We start from the raw sequence: 5,764 nt of genomic DNA on the forward strand, positions 1-5,764 counted from the left end.
CAATGTGAGTTCAGTGCATCGGTAGCACCACAAGCTCCGGTGCACCAGATATTTTCCCCTCTGCCGCTTGGTCAAACGTCGTGAGTTCGACGTTTTTACATTTTGCATCCTAAAAAAAAGTAAAAATGAAAGCGACCAGACTCAAACCCGAGTCTTGCTGCTGCGGAAACCTTGGCTTTGCCACCTAGGCCATGACCTGTCATGATGTTCATTAAGAGATGCCACATATTTAACTATTAGTTGAGCGTTTGAATTCAATAGTTTGAAAATATTTGAGATTTTTCGCACGGTATGAGTGTTCTCAAGGGGGGGCGGCGGTATACTCGATATCGAAACAACATTATTATTATTATTTCAAACGAAAGTAATGTTGGTTTTACATGAACATTGTTTCTGGCAGAAAATAGATTATTAACTATCAAAGTCATATGGCCCTAGCAAGACATTGTTCAGGTCGCCCAGCTTGATCAGCTCCTCGTTTTCGTTGATAAATGTCTGGCTATCCATGTGAAGATCATGCCCGCAGTCGCTGACATGGTCAGTCGCCTTCTCCACACGCTCGGGCAGTTCAAAGGACCACGGGTCGTCGGCGTCGCCCCTGGGGACATGGAAGTCCCTGAGCATGGCGTCGCAGAGATCGAGGGTGCCGATAGCGACATCGTAGTCCACCTGGCAATACCTGAGGCCCAGCGCCTCCTCCGTACCTTTCTTGGCTTTCTAGAGTGCTTCCTTCACCTTGCCGCCGGCAGCTGCCACACGGATCTTGAGGATGTCGACAGCGACAAGGGACAGATCACGGAGGTCCTTGGCCTGGAAGATCCTTTTGTCCGACCGGAGAGTCTGCACGCAGAATTCCTGGGTCACGTTCAGGTGCTTGTTGCGGCAGCTGCTCGAAGCGTTCTTGCAGGTTTCTACCACAAGGTCCACCACCTTGATCTTGTCGCCGCGCCCGCCGGCATGTGCGCGGATGCACACAAAAAGGAGCATGATGGCAACCGAGGAGAAGGCAGCGGTCGCCCGTGCGGTTGCCATTGCTGCAAGGATAGCTGCAATTGTATTGTAGGCTTTGTAGCTGAGAGAGAGGTGGAGATGAATTGATAGTCAGATTTTGTAGTGCAAAGATGGAGGTGGTGTACGGTTCTTGTGACATCTATATAGTGCAGCAGCAGGTTCATAAATCCAATGCAGCTTAGTCACGGATATCCAAATAATTAGTATTCCGGACACTATATGCACAGATATATGTAGATCCACATTTTGGGTGTGCTAGTATTAATACGTGTGGCATGAATGTGTTCTAGTTTTATGTATTTCTAGAGTGAATCTCACTTTATTTCCCCATATCACAAAATGGATTTGGGACATTAAAGGAAGATTATGCGCAGTCTGCCCTTGATAATCTATCTATCTATATCTACGTCTATCTATCTATCTATATCTTCATCTCTATCTCTATCTCTATATCTATACCTATCTATATGTATACTATATACTATATATATATATATATATATATATATATATATATATATATATATATATATATATATACACACACACATATCTATCTATCTATCTATCTTGACCTCTATCTCTCTATCTATATTTCTATCTATCTATATCTATACTTCTGCTAATTAGCCACTACCTAGAAATTACCATGTTAATCGGTAAAATTTAAGATAATTGGCAACCCGTGCCCCTTCCTAAATACATTTAATTGCTTACACCCATTTAGGATACGCTTGCACGATGGATATATACGATACACATGCATCATTATTAACCCGGAACACCTTTAAGCTTACATAAAAAATGGCATCCAGGAGACACTATATTAGATAATACTGCCCATGATTAAATAGGAGGAAATCCAATTGTCCATCGAGGTATATGTGCAAAGAGTTAAACATTGATCATTTGGATATCCATGGGGCATATTGCATTTGGAAACCCTACTCAGTGCACTATATATAAACCATAATCATAGGTATGTACTCCACCTCAACCCATCCATCTCTGCACTACAGTTCCATTTGATCCATTCATCATCTCCCTCAATTACAATATATTTTTCTAGCAAGCCTGGCAGCAATGGAAACGGTGCAAACCCACTGCTTAGAATTCTCTGGAATTGTCATCATTCTCCTTTCCGTGGCCATCACCGCTCAAGCTTCTGACACCAAGCCCATGTCATCAAGCATCATGTTGGAAGCATGCAAGAATGTCTCGAGTGACTTCTTCAAGGTGCGCTTCACATATGACTTTTGTGTATCAACGCTCCAGTCAGACAAACGAAGCACCGACGCGAAGGACTACCGCATCCTAGCTCTCGTGGCCGTCAACGCCATGAAGCCCTGAGCCACGGCCATGACGGCCAAGGTTGAGAACTTGATCCATGGTGCCACCAAGGACAAGCTCGCGACTCACGCCCTTGGGTCCTGCCGAGTGGACTACGGTGGCATGGTGAGCACCCTCGAAATCTGCCATGATATCATCGAGAGCTTTGAGATTCGCAAAGGCAACGAAGGTCCGACGCCCTTCGACCTGCCTGATTGCATTGCGAAAACAACCAAAGCCATCAACGATTGCGCTGACAAAACAGAGTTTACGTCGGTTTCAGAAGGGTTAATGAAGGAATATGAGGAGTTATCTATGATGGCCAGCCTCAGCAGCTCTTTGCTACATCTCTACATCACTTCACCTCCTCCTCGTGGACTAGGATTACATATTCCTAGTAACTAGAATTGTATGATGATGGTTAATTAAAATTTGATGTTGTTCATATCGTTTGGGGTATGAAAGCAAATAAATATATAACTTAATTGATGAAGGTTGTTTGTGTGTTAGAATGATGGAGATTGAAAAATCATGCAATCGAGGGTTCATGGGGGATGGTTGTAGGGGTATTTATTAATGGAGGGGGGGGGGGCAGTTTGTCCTTACCCTGTTAAGGAACCCAACAATGCTTGGTTGGGGCAGAGTGTGGCCAAGGAGAACATCGGGTGGCAACCACACCTATTGAGTGGTATGGACGGAGAGAAATCGTAAATTTTTCGGTGGCAAAACCCCACCGTTGTGGATGGTGGTAATGATTAGACCTTGTCAAGGGCACATTTATTAGCGTAGGTTGGCACTCGGAACTTATGGGAAACATGCGTTGTTGCCCATACTTGATCTCGATCTGATGAGATATTACATTTCATGCAATTTTTATACAATTTTTGTTCCTAAAAATAATTTACAACTTTGCACTATGGTTGTACGAATACTGTCGGTCTGTTCCTCTCAAAACTTCATGTTTCAGCTACATGGCAGAGCCACATCAACAACATGATTCAGAAACCACTGAGCTCGATCCGTCTCCATTTGTACTAACCACTGAACTCTATCCATTACACTGGCGTTTGGATTATATAGCAATACATTCAGATCAATCACGTTTGAACCCTAGCCCACCACCGGCAAGTCTCCGCTGGCCAGGTTGACGTGTACGTATCAAAACACCACTAAACACAAGTGTTTGATCAGCTGACCCAAATAACTTCAACTGGTTTTATTGGGGGTTGTTTGTTTCCTTTCAAATATAAGTAAGATGTGGATTACTGAGGCCGATGATCTATGATTGGGAAACATTACAAAGGAAAGTCTAATGTCCTTAAACAGAATTGGATGGGATTATCTTGTTCCATAGGCGGCCCAAACTACTCATTAAGTTATCGTGCTCAATGTATTAAGGCATCATGATATTTGCACTACATAACTGTTACATAACCTATTGTCGGTGGGCCAAATTGTTTTCCTTTTACATTGGGCCCAGTTTTTTTCCTCCTACTCTGCATGAACTACCTAGTATTTTGTTAGGTCTGCCATATGGTCCTCAGAAATAAGAGAGGGCTTGAGGTACACATGCAAAGTTGTCGCCCCATTGAGCAGGTTAAGCTGTCTGGGACGCCGGGAATATACCTGGCCATGGGCAGCCCTGCCCGGACGGCCTGACCTGACCCGACCTGAAAAAGCCCGACCCGGCCCGGCCTGGCCTTGCCCACGGGTCGGGCCTGGTCCTAGATTTTGAGCCCGAAGGCTAGGCCCGGGCCCGCCATATTTGCGATTTAACAAAGAGGCCTGGCCGGCTTTTACACTGGCGGGCCGGGCTTGGGCCTGATTTTTAGGACCGCCGCCCGGGCCAGGACGGGCCTTGGTTTTCTACACCGGGCTTGGTTAGGCCTGGCCCGAAGCCTGGCCCAGCCCGAGGAATGGCCATGTATAGTCGAGAAGAGCTTTCTATAATAATCGAGGATGATGGGAAATTCTAATTAGGATTTGATGAAGAGCTCGTAATTATTGATTTTTTTAGTAGTTAGCAATTGTGAAAATAGCACAACTTTCCTCCTTTTCTCCCATAAATTTGTTGGTGAAATAACATTATCACTTAGACAAAGCACATTTTTTCTCTCTTTGTCACATATATGGCCCATATATCATTTAGTTTCTCCTTAGTGTATCATGTTCGACCTTTCAGGTTTGGATCCACCAATTTTCTCAACTCGCATATCTTTTGTGTGAGCTCTATTCAAAGGGAAAGGAGAGCCAACTCCTGGTTGCTATGATCAACCAAACAAGCCTATGTTTTGCATCTCGTTTCTGTTGCGCTTGCCCGCCTTGCATCTTGCTCCTTGGCACACCATTCACTGGATTGTTTTATGTTCCCAAATTATGCCATCATTTCCCTTTTACTTATCTCTGCAATTTTCTCCTGCATGGTAGGCGTGCTCAGAGGGGGATGTGCATGAGAGGAAGGACCATGTGTGGATGGGCTAGTAACAGAACCAGTCTTAAATAATTTCCTAATTTCTTTGCATGATCTCAAGGAAGAATTAGGCCTAATCGTCAATAATTACCTAATAACTCGTGCGATTTTATAAACTTAAAATGTCTGAGCTCATGTGGAACCTGTACGTATTATCACAGGACAACTTCACACCCGACATGGAGAAGCAGGACGATGGGTCGCTGAGGTGGTGTGGGCCTTCATCATTGACTTCTATCTGGTTCAGTATACTTCGGAGCGCACTTCTGATGAAGGGAAATATGCAGTCAATGCAACTGAAACAAAGACTATCCTTACAGAGTCCGTCCCGAGTGTGACGGTTGGTCTGGTGTCTGGCGACTTGCGGGCGAGCTAGGTTTCCGTGACCGCCGCCGTCCTATCCGCTGTGTTTCTTCCTCGTTTCTTTCCCAATCCATACCCATCCACCACAAGCCTTTTGCACGATCTAGGGCGTGCGATCGTACACCACCATCTTGCCCTAGTTTCCAGTGTGTCATATCGGATCTTGATTAGTCTGTGCGACGGGCGATGGAGAAGATGGAAGGTCTGCTGAAGGATTTGAAGCTTTCGGAGAAAGAGAAGAAAGGTATTAAGATTGGTTGGTCGGGATCTGGGAAGGCGGGTGTTGTCGAAACACAAGCGCTGGCCAAGTTGCTTTCAGAGAAGCCGGTTTTTGTGGAGGCCATGGCGGAAACCTTGGGTCGGATCTGGTGTCCCGTCCGAGGTCTGGATTGTGAAGAGGTGGGGGAGAACATTTTCCTCTTTACCTTTGGCCAGGAATCGGGGAAGAAGATGGCTTTAGAAGGAGGGCCGTGAGAGTTTGGGAATAATCTGCTGGTGGTTGAGGACTATGATCCAAGTAAGAGGATTGAAGACTATGCATTTGATACCATTCCTATCTGGGTTCGTATTCTTCGGTTGCCATTGGGGAAG

The 5,764-nt window shown here is 45.2% G+C and overlaps 1 long non-coding RNA gene and 1 pseudogene across 1 annotated transcript; one reads left to right on the forward strand and one right to left on the reverse strand.

Annotated features, from left to right (window-relative positions):
* Nucleotides 1-320: 320 nt before the first annotated feature.
* LOC120970638 (uncharacterized) lies at nucleotides 321-1,293 on the reverse strand (annotated as a pseudogene).
* A 255-nt stretch (nucleotides 1,294-1,548) lies between these two features.
* Nucleotides 1,549-2,833, forward strand: LOC141028334 (uncharacterized). The gene is made up of 2 exons (XR_012190586.1): nucleotides 1,549-1,990; nucleotides 2,081-2,833. It is a non-coding gene; the product is annotated as an uncharacterized lncRNA (long non-coding RNA).
* Nucleotides 2,834-5,764: the final 2,931 nt, after the last annotated feature.

The sequence above is a fragment of the Aegilops tauschii genome, unplaced genomic scaffold, assembly GCF_002575655.3.
Source record: "Aegilops tauschii subsp. strangulata cultivar AL8/78 unplaced genomic scaffold, Aet v6.0 ptg000076l_subseq_5457420:6198992_obj, whole genome shotgun sequence".
NCBI classification, from domain to species: domain Eukaryota; kingdom Viridiplantae; phylum Streptophyta; class Magnoliopsida; order Poales; family Poaceae; genus Aegilops; species Aegilops tauschii.